At 37.8% G+C, this 16928-nt stretch overlaps 1 protein-coding gene across 3 annotated transcripts in view; it reads right to left on the bottom strand.

Moving 5' to 3' along the window:
• The window catches only part of ULK4 (unc-51 like kinase 4), a 219601-nt gene that overhangs the window by 36598 nt on the left and 166075 nt on the right, over window positions 1-16928 (bottom strand). The window lies entirely within an intron of this gene.

The following is a 16928-nucleotide window of genomic DNA, read 5'->3' on the forward strand; positions in this document are numbered from 1 at the left end:
CAAGTCTGCGTATGACCTTGAATGGGGCAGACAGGTGGTTTCAAACGATTGCCTCAATTAAACACTGACATTCTACAGAGATGCCTCTCTGATAACTGGCTGAATGATACCACAGGGAAATTTTATCCTGCCAGAAACCCAGTGACCTCTCCAGTTTCTGCTTGCAAAGATTTATCTGCACTTGAATAATGTTACATTTTGAGAGCCTTTTTTTTTGGACTAACGATAGAAATAAGGGAAAGAGTTTGAATGTTATTGAAGATCCACCTAATTACTAATGTAGATTAACTGGTGAAGTGTGTTCTCCTTGATATAACAAGCCCAATAACACCAAGAGAAAAAAAAACAATCAAAGCCAGAGCTTTGAAAGTCCCAGTATTAGCACACTGTTTATAAACAACAGCTCACTTTCAAATTTGACTGATTTTCATTAAGGATAAAGGTTTAAAACAACAACAACAACAAAAAAAGTGAAATAAAGTCTTTCTTTTAAGATTAAAACTTTCTCTCTAATGCTAAAACCTTTTCCCCCCATGGCCACTTCATTTGCCTGGTCCGTTTCACTCCCTGCTCTTTTTTCTTTGCTCAATAAACCAGTGTTAGTTGAACATAAATAAAACTCCCATTCATTATTTAGGAAGGCAGATTCGACAGCTTCAGATGTATGTTCTCATTTTTTTTTCTTTCCATGAAGGGGTGCTCAGCTTTTTATTTTCAGTTGACTCAATGCTGTGGGGTCGATTAGGTAGATAGGCAGGATGGTTTTTATCTTAAATATTTTTAAAGTATGGATTACAACATCACAACTGTAATTCTTCCCTTCAAAATTAAGAAGAAACGGAACTGAAAAAAAATACGAACTGCTACAAAACCATACATTTCCTTTCTTGAAACTTTTTATGCTTGCAGGAATGCAGTTTACCTAACAGACACCACTTTCAGTAAAGAGGAGCATTATGTAGATTTATAAATGACTACTAAAAATGAGTTTTGAGACTCATGTCACATTCTACCGATGTTGATTTTATTTTCCTCAATAGCTGTAGGAAAAGAAATGCTGCTTGTGAGTTTCACCACCTGTTCCCGAGTTTGAACCAATTCTGCATCTTGAATTAGCCCAAGCATTATAGGATAGAATCTGACTTTAGCTGTGATATGAGGGCTCATGGACCCCCTCTCCAACAAAGCTCCACATCCGCACATAACTGAAGGCAGAGTTTCTTGGGAGATAACGCAGTACTGCTCTGCTCTCTCTCCTGCATTACAGCTATATTTGAGTGCAAGCATACCCAACATCAGCCATATTTGACAGCAGAGGTATATTTTGGAGAGTTAAAAATAATTCATTGTAATTACATAGGAATATTAAAGAAAATAGATGAATTCCACTGAGAAGTAAAAGATAGTAGTGAATCATGGCTTAGCTATTTAATGCTATTTAAAATTCAAGCTTACAAGAACTACGTCTAAATCCCACTGTGTTTCAGTAACACTGTCCAGTTGCTTTTCTCCTTCTGAAAACCACAGGGTGCAACTGCACTTCTGGGTTATGGTACTTTCTCATTTCTGTACACTGAAGGACAGCAGAAATCCCTCCCAAATAACTGCTATCCAAGGTTAAGATCAGATGCTTCTGTATAGAGATGCTTTGCTTTTTTTTTCCTTGCCTCTCCTCTTTTTTCATTCTTTTCCTTAGATCTCAGTTAGCTTTAACCCTATGATTAAACTGTCATTAGTAAGTGACTTCTATAACATTAAAAGTATGGGGCTTTAAGCCTCGGTTTTCAAACATGAAAACATCAGAACATTTGTGGCTTTTTCCTTTGCAGCTTCACAGAAGCATATAATGATTATTCCGAGCTCTTCCACATTTTCAAATTAATAGCCAGATTTAAGCAAAGGCTGAAAAGGTAAAAATGCCATTAGAGGGCAAACCACTAAGTGTCGCTCACTCAGAAGTTTCTGCCCAGTGGTTTGGGGACTGGAGATAAACTAGGAAAGTGCCACAAGGAGATGACTACGTATTGCACAGTATAATTCTAGTAAATTACTGACACCTGCAATTACTTAAATAGAAACACCATAACTTCTGCCATTAGAGTATCAAGATATCCTTAAATAAATTATTTTGTATAAATGAAATAATAATTGAGATAATAATCCGTTTAAATCAATGTCCATGATGTCACATTTAGGTAAAAAGAACTGATAGAATTATGTCCTTAACGTCACAAGTGATAAATCTAAATCACATTCACAAGCAACGCTTGGCATTTAAGCTGAATTTACACGTTTCATAAAGAGCAGAGAGACCTTATGGTACTTTGGAAACTTTTCTTTCCAAAGGAAATAACAGCAAAAGTAAGAAGCAGCAGATATACACAACTTTCAACTCCCAAACAAACAAAAAAAAATAAGGTAATTTGAATGCTATATACTTTCCAAACAAGTAACAGCTCATAACTTTTCCATAAATGATGGTGGTGGGGTTGGAGGAACTGTGCAAAAGACCTTTTGACAGACATCAGCAAGCTGAAGGTGGGAAATACTGCTTTTTATCAGGACAGCTGCAGGAAATCACTTAAGCACAGGTCTCCCTCTCCACACTAACAAACCTGATGCCTGTGCTTAAGGTCTCAGTTTTGATGATGACCGAAGTCCTCGTTCATTCTTTCTGCTTCTGCTACAGAAAACCAGGCTATGGACAGACAAACTGTTCAAAGTTGTGGGCGATAACTCCAATTCTGTGCACAGCAATGACTGTGAGAAATAAAATCCCTCAGACAAAAATACGACAGCTGAAAGAGACATGCAGTCAGCAAGAAGGCTGTGTCAGTCACTACCTACCTTTTCAGAAAGCTCACACAATATCAAGACGTGCACATAATGACTGCAAAAGAAATCTATGAAATGCATGTGACCAGCAATTTCTCTGACTGTTTTGGAGAGCAACGCAAACCATATTAACACAAGCTAAAAGCACTGGTTGTCCCCTCTGCATGCTGAAGATGAAATGGCCCAATTTCACTCCTTCACTTCATTTCAGAGTGCTCCAGATCCCTCTTTTACATGTTTTCACAAGAACTTGCTGATGGCTTCTTTATGCTGGACCACATCTCTAGGCCAGGAAGAAATAGAGGCCCTGACTCTTCCTTCTTTTCCCTCAGGATCCAGCGTGTCAGTAGGGCACTAAAGACAGATGAACCTTTTGCTTTTCTCTCTGTAGGTTCTGAAATACACCCCATCCAACTACAGGAGCTGGAAAAGGCTGTGACCTCTCCACACTGCATACCTAAAAGCCAGGGGCCATGAAGAAGCTGACCCTCGACAGCAGGAGTACCGATCCCAAAAATCCTTACATACATGAACTAAGACCAACTATCAGTCTGCAAAAATTACTTTGTAGAATGACAGGTTTAGGAAATAAATGCACGTGTTCTGCTTCTCATAGGTCTCAAGTCATTTATTTTAGAGCTACCAAAGTTGGCCATTAAAACGAGAAAAATGATCTACATAAATCACCTTAGGAGCTATTCACAAACAACACGCTCTGCAAGAAATTTATATATATATAAATATATATGTAAATATAAAATAAAGAGATGAGATGGGAAGGTTTTTATATAATGTACATAAAATACATATATAAAAAAATCTTCCTTCCAGATCTACTTCTTCAACAAAGATGGTATCAAATATATTTTTATTGGTGTGTTGCGTAATCAAACTGGTTTAGACATCTTGAATAATGAAGATGTTGCTACTATTATTATAATGTCATATAAAAGTAGGTAGGCAGCTGTAGTCTAATAAACACACAGCTGAACAAAGGAAACTGCTGACAAGTTGCAATCTTGTTTTAATGTAAATTCTCATGTGTTCACATCATATTTTAATTGTACACAACAGTAAATAAGCTTCTGTCACTAGCAGTTTCTCATAAGTGGGCTAATGCTAATTATCCCTCTATTTTCAACCACATGCTTTTAGTGAAAAGATTAATGTCAGGGAAAAAAAAAAAACATGAAAATAATGAGCTTTGCAAGTCATTTGACTGGCAGAAAATATTAGTTTTCTTCAATTGATTTTACTAGTTTTATACAAAAGCTGTGACAACTCTTTCATAAAACACCTCAATATTTCAAGCATTAGATCTAATAATCTATTAATTATGTAAGAAATGTATAGCCTGTTTCCCTAACTTTCTCTCCAGGATTGTTGTGCTGGTGAACTGAGGTTCAAGATGTGCTACTCTAGCACCATCTCCGAATTTAAGAGCTAGTCTTTCTTACATCTGGAAGTACGTAATTAAATACGGACAACAGTTTCCTGTTTAGTCTGTCCTTTGTTCTACAACTTTTACCTGTTCTGAAATCTTCTGTACTAACCTGACAAAGTTAGATCAACTTATGATAAGATACCACACCTATAAGCATGGATGTCCAGGGAACGATTAAGAAGAAAGAGCTCTTTGATCCGCTCAAATGCTACAAACTTGCCTCCCATTTTATTATCTTGGCCCACAACATCAGAGGTGGATATTGGTGGTATGGCAGTAGAGGTTGAACCTGCCCACCAATATTCATGTCAACAACATGTTGTTGCCATGTGACAGATGGCAGCAGAGGGGCAGTCTGACAGAATGGTGTCTGATATGGAAATGTGTCTGAAGCAGAGGGGTGGAATTGAATTCCTTCAAGCAGAAAAAGTGGCACCCACTGACATTCACCAATGCTTGTTGAACATTTATGGAGTCCAAACAGTGGATATGAGTACAGTGAGGCAGTGGGTGGTGTGTTTCAGTAGGGGCAAGAGTGGTTAACCTCCACTGGTATAGATTTTTCTCAGTGAGGCATGCAGGGTCTTGTGCATCACTGGTGACAATGCATAGCTAATGGTAATGACTGTGCTGAAAAACAGTGATTTGTAGCTGAGAACTTACTCTACCATAAAGTGTTATTCTACTTTTTTTTGTATCTGTTGTAGTTTCTATTGAAATAAATAGGAGGCATTATTTTTTTGGAGTGACTTACATGTTACTGAATCTTCTGGATAAGGCTTCAATTAAGGTTGCCAGAACTTCTCTAATCTCACTTATGATGTGACTATGGCTAGAAAATGTCTCTAAGAAGACCTCATTCAATGATGATGCTATAACACATGGTTGTTCTGGTGCCCCTTTTCTCCCCGTGTAGTCTTCCTAAATGCACAAGATCTCACTGGAGCACAAACCCTGCTATGGACATTATAAAACAGAAGTACAGCTCTGATCCAGCTTCTTTGCAGTGAGCTGGAATTAGCACCCGTGCCCATTGCAGGGCAGAGGAACAGAAAGGTGCGTGAGGAACACTACCATTTTGTCTCTTCTCTAACTCTCTGCTGGAACAAAGACATTGCAAGCTAAAACCCGTAAAGTTGCAGGGGAGGGGCTGCTGGGCCTAAGCAGCACTGCTGTGGGGACAGGCTGTGCACAGTAAGGCACAAGATTGCTATCAATATAAAATCAGAAGCTGCAGTAATCTCAAAATCTAACGTGTTCCATATTGTTTGGGAATGACATTCAGTACTTCAATACCACCCATGGTAGTGAGAGGCTGCTTATCACTGCTTTGTATTTCACACCTTTAATAGTTTCCTGATTTTGTTTTCTCTCCTCCTCACATACATGCATTCAGCTATAGTCAGTGTTGCTCCTTACACATTCCACTCCACATCTTGCCACAGTCCTCTGCACCCTGCCTTACTCCCAGGTGTACCAGAGTCATTAAATCACTGTCAGAGTGATTACATTTGCATTCTACCTTCTCATCCAAGTCAAACTAAAAGTTTCATCATTTCTGAAGTCCCTGAAGTGCTCTGCAAGGTATTAGGCAATAGTTGAATAGAACAAGCTTGGCAGATTTACATTTGGTTACTCCTACTTTCTAGTAGAGTTGGACCAATTTGGCTTTCCTCTTTTCAAAGCCATTTGAACTCTGAGGATGAAAAGATTGAATAGATCATCATTAGGTTCATCACCCATTTAAAACAGTCTGTTAAAAGGGCAGTTAAGCAAAAGACACAAATGCAAGGTATAAAAACAAACAAACAAAAAAACAGAAATAAATACTTTTTGCTAGGATTCAAAAGAGCCAAAAATTTGGGATGGGAAAGAAGAGAAAATGTTGTAGGCCTGATATTGAGGAATCAGTAATTAGTGCCTTCAAGGGAATTATGTTTCCTGTGGAATTTCTAGAAATGAATTTGGAAAATTAAGGTCTTTCAAATCCTATCAATTTTAGAAACTTTTAACTGTTATGTAAATGGAAATGCTGAAAGTAAGAGAAGTTATCATTTAATGAGAAAATTTTAGGGGATTACAAAAAAAGTGTATACGCTTAAAGGTGTACACTCACAAGCACATAGCAGTATGCTAATGTAATTATGTACTCTTGAGATCATAAATAGTTATGCAAAATTAAAGTATGTAACTGCAAGAAGGGGAAGAGGATCTTGTAGGAACCTGCAGTGGTCAAAATTAAGATGGGAATAGATCTTAACATTCTCGCTCCTCCACATTTCAGCATCAATTCCCACAAAGCTTTCCAGTCTCGTTTAAGAGAGAAAGAAAAAAAAAGTAAGCTTCAAGAAAGGTCAGGAGCATCTGGTTCAGGAGCTGAGAGAAGAATGAAAAACATGTGAGTAGAGGTGGAAATCATGTAGGAAAAAAAGGCATGGGGAGCAAAGGATCCTAATAAATATAATGATGAAGGAGCAAGGATACGATATAGAGACTAGAAGAGTCTCTAAAATCATTCATTATTAAATAACATCACCTTCAAAATGCAATATGTATTACATCTCGGAATTCCAATTACATGAATAAATTGCATGAGCACCTCTCTGATGTCATCAGAGATCCTCAGTGGAGCAACAGTCCACTCGAGCAATCCTGAGGGCATGTTATTTCTTAAGTCTTTCAGTGACAGCTGTAACTTGCTTTTCAGCAGCAAGAATTTCCCTCACCAACCTGAAAGAATTATTGCTATATTAGCAGAGTTGGAGTAAAATGTATCTGACTGATACATGTGGCACAAATTACTCTTAGCCAACTTCTAGTTATGGATTTTGAAAATAAATGTTGTGTGCCATTTCATGAATATATTCCCATTTATATTGCAAATACATAAACTGCAATATTAGCTCAAAATGGTAAAAGAGGGCACAGATCTTTATAAACAATTATTCCTTTTAATCACATACATTAAAAATTGCTTTTTGCCACGTTTAAATAGCAGAAGTATTTTAAAGAAAAGTAGCAGTACGAGCTAATATACTCATTTCCATGGGAATGACTCTATCATAATAGATTAACTCATTTTTGTTTCTAACTCCGACATGATTTGTGTAGACTTGCACTCTAATGGGAATAAGTAAAACACACATAATCATTAAGGGGTCTTAGGTAATATTTTCAGGCTGATTCAATGCTGCTTTCCCAGGAAGCCATGCAGAGCTGCTCTGCTCGGGCACACAAGCCAGAAGTACGTGCTAAAGCTTCTCCAGGACATCCTGCTGCTACATCTCCCCAAGTCCACTGCAAGAAGAAGCTCTGCCCAGGGCACATTTTGTTTAGCCCTGGGAAGGGCAGGTTCTGATATCATCATCTTATGATACAATTCCAATATGTAATAAATCCATGCACTACAATTACCATGGGTCTACAGCATAGAGATCAGATTTCTATCCATAAGGTGCAATATTCTGCACTTCAGAACATATCATTTTGACCTGTCAATATACAGTCGGATTATGCTCTGCAACAGCTCTCTTGTTACTATACACACCAGTATTTTTTGCTAAAAAAATAAAAATTTAAAAAAAATCATTTCAAATCATCAGAGCTATTTGATACCACAAAATGTCATGCATCTGATGATCCATCTTCTAAATGATCACTACCTAACTCTGGCAGAGGTATACTTTTTTTGATGTTAAAGCATATGGGTAATCAGTTGCTTTTCAGGAGAAGTCTTTGCTCTCAAAATACCCCCTGAAAGATCTAAAGAGGCAAGCTGTACAAGCAGAGTAGAGCTGGTATGCAGATTATGAGACATTCTTATCATCATATGAACTCATCAACCAGGCATTATATCCCAGAGAAAGCATCTGCTGTATGAAATTTAGGACAGTAATTCACAGTCCATAGAACATCACATTACCAGAAATTACATTTGTTATAAATGTATAATTATGTTCATATAAAAACATTACATTTTAATGGTTTAAAGAAATGACAGCACTGGGCACTTTATAAATGTTTAACTAGTAGAGTCTTCATACTTTAAAATGCAGAGGTTTCATCACTGAAGATGTTAGATTGAATCACAGCTTGGACTGGGGAGGGCAGGCAAATTATGGTAGTAATCTACTGAAAGCCTAATCTCAATGCATACAAATGCTATTTTTAAACATAACCTTGTTTGAGAACGCTTACATGAATCACAGACTTATCTGAAATTGTGCAGCATCATGTTCATAAAGCCCAGATATGGTTACTATAGCTAGGGATTAGAAAATGAGTATGGGCCCTCTCTTGGGGAACTTGAAAAGTATGCACTTACTGTTAGCGAATACGTCAACGAGCCACCAGGTTCATGAGGTATCCAGGGATGCCAAATGTTTTGTGTTCTTTCATTGTATGTACGCTATGACTGATGCCTCTAAAATAATTTTCGTCTTTGATTTTTCCAATAAGCTCTAACTCCTTAAACACTGCCTTCCTTTGACCTCATATGCTCATATTGCTTGGTCTCATTATCAAGACTAGCATACTTTTTGTTGGATCTGTGTCATATTTTTACTCACAATTTCCCTCCCACAGCCTATATTTGAAATGCCCTATGAATCTACATCTCCTGTGCCTCACTCATGTGCTTCAGAGTCCCACACATCCTTAAAGCTTGATGGTCAAGCACTGCCTCCCTCTACAAAATATCCCTATAAGCACTTGAACTATATTCCCTGTTCACCTGTATCCATACACTACAGCAGTTAAATCCTTGTTTATTTATTTCCTAAGCTCCTTGTGACCTGCACATTTGCTCATTACATGATTTCTGAAAACGCAAGCTTCTCAGACGTATTTCAGCCTTAGAAGATGAAGAGAATATGGATCCAGACAAAGTGAAACTCAGATGGCATATTAAGGTACAGAACTTGAAATATGTGCAGAAGTCAATGGATAGAGACAATATGAAGGAGAACAAGGAAGTGTTGAAGTTTAATTAAGAGGATGTGTCAAGCCCTTTGACTCTGGTCTTGCATCAGGTCATTTAGAAGACAAAAGAAGGACCACTGCTTCCCAGTAGGGGATTTAATTACATTAGATTTCTACCCAGTAAATGGTAGTTAAATTTTACTTACAGTTAAAATTTTACTTACATACTGAAATGCAATGGAATACTTCACCCTCAGGAAATTTGCTGAGTTAAGCGAATAGATGCAATAAGAAAGGGAGATTTTGTTGAAGGTTTCACAATAGGACTTTGCAAGAAGTCACAAAGAACCTGGCTTCTTTGTGTACTTCTATCCCATCTTCAACACAGGCAACCAAAAACTTTCTAAGTTCTAGTTCCTGGTAATGGCTTCACATTAAGACTATATAAAGACTAAGGATTTTTAAATACTGCTGTGACTATAAGAGTTTAACTTTAGAATAAAATGAATATACTTCAGCATTAGCAGTCAGGAGCAATGAGTTACACTCCCATTCTTGCTTTCACAGAGCTGAACACTGCCCAAATTTTATAAATGATGGTCATCACTGTGTCAAATTATTTCCTGTTTGAGAGTGTTGGTGTCAGGCAATTTCTTAAGCTTATTTTGAAGACAGGGTAGCAAACTGGATTGTTCTCTGGAGCAAAAAATGACTTCTTACTGTGTTTGCACTGAGCTTACCACAACGAGGTCCTCTTCTACCGGCAGTAATGCAATTCAGTTATGGTAATAATGGTAGCAGTAACTACTGCTTATACGCTCACATTAACGGACCCCAGAAATATGTGCACCAGGTATTAACATCCCAGCTGAGAAAATATTTTTGATAATTTAATTGTATTTTCTTACTGTCGGTGGGATCCTCTTAAGCAAAATGTTTCATGTCTATTATTTCTAATGTGAGGACCATTAAATATTTTACAAACACTAAGTATCATAGTAGCCTAAGCAGGTAGGAGAGTAATATTAAACAAAACTGCTACGACAAATAAAAAGCATTAAAAGTAGGATCTGTCTAGCTTTATACTAGAAAGACATCAAGACATCAACATCAAACAAACGCTAAGGACAAACGAAGGAAAACCATTAATATAGACCTCTGTTTGAACTTCTGAGTTGGGAGCAGGCAATGTCAATATATGATTAGCTAGCAAAGCAGGTGTTTCTCTGTTTGATGGAAATACCAAAGTGCAGTGTGCTCTCCTTGATATGGAGGAAACACTTCACAGTTATGTATAAACACTGACTGCATATTAGTCATTGTAGACAGGCAAATGTATAAAACAAAACAGCATCTCTGGATTATGACAACTATGGCTATTCCAGACATATCATGAGGTGCGAAATAAACAAACAAACAAACAAATAAATAAGAGATCTGTATCATGTCAGAGGTTAGAAGTCCTAGAAGTCGTCCCAGTAACAATCTCCTTAATCAAAACTCTCCATGCTATGCAAACTCCTACACACCTCCAAAAATGATGAATCAATTGCATTTTAGAAACATCTTAATCATGCAACTTTATACATCACTACTTAATTTTCTGATTTTACCACAGGTTATAATAAAACAGGCTCGTGGAATCCATGTATCAGCTGGAGAAAGAAAAATCTCAGCTTAGATCCAGAAGATGAAACTTTAATTCTCACAGTTAAAATTCCTCAGAACTTTCAGTTGAGAATACCTCGTTACAAACAAAAAGAAAATAAGATGTGGTTAAACACGAACATAGGAACACATACCATATGACAGAAAGGGAATCAGAGCAAGTGTACTCGGAGAAGTACAAAATTTACACAGCAGAAGAGGACTCAGATACAGGCAGAAAAAGGTGATCCTATAAGCCTGGACAACATTGCCCCTTCTATGAGAAGAAATAACTGGAGCATTCCTGTACCATCTGGTGCTTTGGACCAAAAAGATGGCAAACTTTTCTGCTATCAACAGTGACAAGATAGATGAAGATAAGAATTCCAGGGGTTACAGTAATGACTGACACTTGCTGCCCATGCATACCCATCCTGATTCATTTCATCAGACATAAATATTAGTACCGAAATAACTGAATTACGCCCTATGGCTATGCAGCTTCAGAACACTGCACTCAAGAATTCTGGCTGGCTGAAAGAGGGATACGGCAAAATGCAAAGGGAAGTTAATCAGAAAGAGAAAACACCTAACAAAATTCTCTCAGTGCCCTAACAAAGTAAGTCTGAATACTGAAATATTCTTCCCCTTCTTCCCATAAGACATCACCAATCAAACACAAAGTTCAAGACATGGCTAAGGTGACTTTTTTATTAAAAATAAAACACCAAATGACTCAGACAAGCTGATCAATTATGAGCTCAATTCACTGTTCAGTAAACAATAAAATACAGCAAAGGGGCTTTACCACAAAAGGGAAGTCAGCCCACCAAATGCTTGATTTGTTCAAATTATACTACTTCTATTTAAATCATTGTAAAATTGTTGTTTGAATTGATGTATAGGCCTAATAATAACTGCTGTAATACATTTTAGCTGTAAACTCCATGCACTACTTCTTGACCAAAGGGCATGGGATGGCCCAGATAAGCGATTTTGTTTCCCAAATCTCCATGTTGGAGTTATGGAGTCTCTTTTTAAGAAGTTTCATTAAATTTTATTTCAGTCAGAACATATGCAAAATTCACCAAGCCATATTTAAAACCCTGCTTCGCGACTAAGTTAAAGCCAGCAGGGCAGGGGGTGGAAGCACACCTCTCTCACTGCCCATAGGCCCTCTGGGCAAATCTGGGAAAGGGTGGCACCCGGGAAGGCAAGCAGTCCATCTCCACCGCTTTATTGCAGAGCCTGCAAATAGGATGGTTTAAGGTTACCAAGCAACAGCACTGCATAAACGGCCTCCCTATCTGTGATCTCTGGAAACGCTCTCCAATTTCATTAAAATCTGTCCGTACCTATTACATGAAGGCCTGTGAGGGGTTTGTAAACAGGGGGAGCCTCTCAAGTCAGAGGAAAAGGAATAAAGAAATGAAGTGGCATTAGCCTTTCCATCTGTCATCTTCAGAACATTGTGAGAAACTCATCCTGTCTAAGAAAGGCGTGAGGTGTGTTTTTCTCTTGGGGGAATCTTTAGTTGTTTATGTCTAATAAAATGCTTCATCCTACCCAAGGATGTTCTTCTACTGAAGATGAAGCCACTCAATGATGCTCTATAATGAAGAGATGCAAGCTTGCTAACAACCTGAAAATAAGCGATAAGGGAAGAAATTGTTTGTGTAAGAATGATCCAGATAGTAAGAAGATGTATAACTTCAGGAAAACACATCAACAGCCGGTGCACTTACAGCAATACACATCAGTAACCCACATCAGTAACCCACAAGTGAGTATGGTATTCAGAATCTAACAAGCATCTCTGTCATAAAATCAACCCTAAGAGCAATGAAATCGTTTGGATTGTGTCAGTGCATAATTTAAGTAGAGGTATTCTTAAAAGATTCAGATTAGGAGAAAGATGTGTAAGAAGCTTTTCTCCAGTTAACTGAGGCTATTTGAGAGAAGTACGCTCTCGGAGCAGAAGTGCCAGCAGGTTCATTAGCTTTATAAACACTTTGAAAGCAGACCGCTGGGAATTGCCACACAAGCACCTCCTTGTGGCGCCGAATACTCAGAGCTGAAGATGCAAAAGGGACACTGAATATCTCTTGGGATTTTGCTTTCCTTTGTCTGAGGCAAGCTTTGCACAGATATATGTGCAGGAGTGCACTGAGGAAGAAAATTCCAGTAAGGAATTCAACTTTCAGAGGGATTGCAGAGTTGTTATCCCATATCACACCGTATCTCTTTTCAAGCTCTAAATGTCTTTCCTCAGAATGTGTGATCAGTGGTTAAGATAATGAGGACCTAGTCTGAGAACTATCATAGCAATTTTTAATAAATATATGGACTTTTGTCATAGTGCATGTACAGTGATTCTGGCCTTATCATCTTTCTACACAGCCTAATACAATTTGAGAAATCTTCCTACATATCCCCCACAGAGTATCTGACACACAGATCACTTCTTAAATGTCTTAGTTGCTCAAAAATAAGGGATGAGCTACTTTTTGACAGTTATGATATGCAAATTAGTGAAAATCAGGTTCTAGAAAGAAGATCAGAGGAAAAAAGTGTGATTTAGGTGGAATTCAAATATACTTTTTGACAAGTACTTAAAGTAAAAGTCACAGAACAGAAGTTCACTCTGCACAGTGAGCGGAGAACTGCCTGTTAGAGCCTGATGTTTATTCTTTTTTCTCAGAGGAATTTTTCCATATTACCAGATAAAATTTACAAAAAGCGTTTTCTCTTGTTTTGAAAGATGAAACATCTTATTTGCCTGTACCAAGCTATAATCTCACAGTGATTATGTGTCCAGTCAAAAGGCATACGCTAGTTCTAAAAAGTTCTGGTGATAATCACTTGCTTTTACATTGCATACTAGATGTTGATTTGAGCTGGCAGGTAGACAGTTTTTTCTGTGGAGAAAAGGAAATTAAAATCTTCTGAGTAAAGTATGCAGAAGTTGAACTATATGCTTCCCCCATGAAAATCTTTCCCACTTCACAAAGAAGTACTTTAATGTTGGTGATTTACTGGACCATAACAAGACACGTTATATTCTCACAGCAAAAATGAAGTGGTAAGATAGCAATTTCCACAAAGGGTGGCAGGAGAGGCTTCCAAATCCAAAAGATGAAACAAGACCACTCTTCTGACGTCGCTGTTCAGTTACACAGATGTCGCTAAAAATGGGTATCTGAATAGCAGTATTGTCTAACCCAAGACGAAGAAACCAGAACAGGAGAGTTAGAAAAAGGGTTGAAGGAAAAAAAAAACCACCTATTTCTTTTACTCAGTGATTTTATTCAGTTTCCATCCTTTGTGTCAATGCCAGTGAGAGAACATCCCTGAAAAAGACAAGTTAACCTAGGCCTGACAGAGTCAAAAGCTTTGAAAGCTAGGAGTTTATTGTAAAGAACGTAGAGAAGATGGTCAGTGCTGCCTCTTTAAAGCTTTTCAATGATCCTTTCTTACACAGTTTAAAAAGTTAGCTGAAAGTACATTTCTTCTGTTTTTAATTCTACCGATTTCTTTTTACAATAAAATCATTTTTTCAACATCCACAATCTACGGTGCCAAATGGGATCTACCCAAGGGTGCTGAAGTTACTGGCAGAAGTGATTGCCAAGCCACTTCCAGTAGTGTATCAGCAGTCCTGCCTACACCAGGGAGGTCCCAGCTGACTGGAGGACAGAGTACATAACGTCCATCTACAAGAAGGGCATGGAGGAGGATTTGAGGAATCACAGGCTGTCAGTCTGAGCTCAGTGCCAGGAAAGGTCATGAAACAAATAATCTTGATTTGCCATTACATGGCACATCCATGACAATCAGGTGAGCAAACTCACCCACCATGGGTTTGCAAAGAACAGGTCATGCCTGACTAACCTGATCTCTTTCTACAATGATCAACTTAGCAGACAAGGGAAAGGCTGTGCATGTTGTTTACATGGACTTCAGTAAGACATTTTGTACTGTTTCCCACAGACTTCTCTTCAAGAAACTGCTGATGGCTGCTTGTGGCTTGGAGAGGTATACCGTTTGCTGGCAGGATGGCCAGGCCCAATAGGTCGCTGTGAATGGAGTTACATTTGGTTTGATAGCCGGGCTGCAGTGGTATTTCTCAGGGGTCAGTACTGGGTCCAATTTTGTGTAACATTTTTATCAATCAACTGGACGAGGGGATCATGTGTACCCTCAGTGAGTTCACTGGCAACACCAAGTTAGGCAGGAACTGCTTGAAGGGAGGAAGGCTTTGCAGGGATCTGGATAGGCTGGATCAATGGGCCCTGTCCAGCTGTATGGCATTCAACAAGGCCAAGCGGTAGGTGCTAGGGTCACAACAACTCCATGCAGTGACACTGGCTTAGAGCAGAGAGACTGCAAAACTGTGCAGAGGAAAAGGATCCGGAGGTGTTACCTGACAAACAGAAAAAGGTTCTCAAAAAGAAAACAAAAACACAAAAAGGGCCTGTTCATGTTATGTTAATAAGTAACTGTACTTAATTTCATCTTGACCTAGTCTGGCCTAAATCCATATTTCTTTTTACAAAATGAATATAAAAAAAAATTGTAGGGCAAAAATCAGTGTAGGAAGTGCTGCAAGAAGTTTACTTTGTTCTGCAGTCAATTTGCTGGACAAGTCTGATAAATGAGAAATGATCACATTAGAAACAGCACATCAACTTTGTCCAAAAAAAGCTTACTGGGGGCAAAACCTCATAAATATTATTAATTAAATCAACATAAAAAGATAAATTTCCACTTCATCAAGGTTAGACAGTCTTGTACGCTGAGAATTTCTATGACATGGTTTTAAATTGAAGATTCTGATATTGAGAGATGCATCTCCGCCGGCTCTCTGAAGATACATGAAACTCTTGGACAAAGACTAGCTGCTCTTACTGCTATGCCATTTTCCTATTACCAGAAATACATATCATAAAGACAGCTATACCATAAACACAATAATTTCTTTTTACAATATCCCTGTCTTGTGTAAGCAATACCTGTGTCTCTAATATCTAAGTTAATGTGATCACATGTTGAAAGGATGCTTTGTACAAGCACTGACTGGCAAGAATAGAAACTAGTGCATTTACTGATCCTCCTATTAAAGTATTGCACAGGTGTGAGAAATTTATGAAAAAAAAATGAAAAATGCCATTCAACGCTTTAAAATTCAGAATGAACAGATGACGTGGGCTGAATTCTTGTTAAATAGATATCATTATATTCCTATGTCTTTTGTGATTATGACAAGATAATCATCTCCTCTGAGCAGGGCATTTTAAGTTTTAGAGAAATAATGTACAATTTATTAAATAATCTGTCAAATTATCTATGAACCTTGCTTTCAAAAGAAATCTGATGATCTCATTAGAGTAATTACAGAAAATCTGCCCGATATAAATAACAAGTACCAGCATCATTGGTATACAACTGAGAGAATAAAAAAGCATAGGAACTTCCAGTATTCAAAGGGTGATAGCATAGCTTTGTTCCCTTAAGATAGTCAATAGACATTTGTATGTTAAATATCCTGTGTGTAGACTCAACTTTTGAATCACAGCCTTCAAAATGGAGGGAAATGCAACCACTCTGTAGCTATGCTAATATGAAATACTCCGGATATGTGTATTACAACCTCCTTTCTCCTTCCTTTCCCCACTTTTTTTTTGCCTCTTCCTCTTAACTGTTACTGCAGAAAAGAAACAGGAAAAAACCAAAACTCTTCTAGCCTGCATAACAATTATACAGAATGAGAAGCAAAGGTAGAAGGAAAAAATAAATAGGAATTGTCTTAGATTTTTTGTTAGATTTTTTTTTTTTTTTTTAAGAAGAGCATGAGCAAATAAAGGAGATGAATAATTCCTAGGATGATACCATGAATGAGAGAAACCACCAATTTTAAATGTCATTCCAATTTCAGTTTTCTATAGTTGTGCTTCTTCTAGGGAAAGACAGGGCTGAGCAAAACTGGAAGCTTGGTGAGAACAATCTACATACAACTGAATTTCAAATACAAAATAGCATTTTATTTACCATGAAATCAAACCCTGTGCTTCTGAGCAGCTAT

This window comes from Gallus gallus, chromosome 2, assembly GCF_016699485.2.
Source record: "Gallus gallus isolate bGalGal1 chromosome 2, bGalGal1.mat.broiler.GRCg7b, whole genome shotgun sequence".
In the NCBI taxonomy this organism is placed as follows: Eukaryota; Metazoa; Chordata; class Aves; order Galliformes; family Phasianidae; genus Gallus; species Gallus gallus.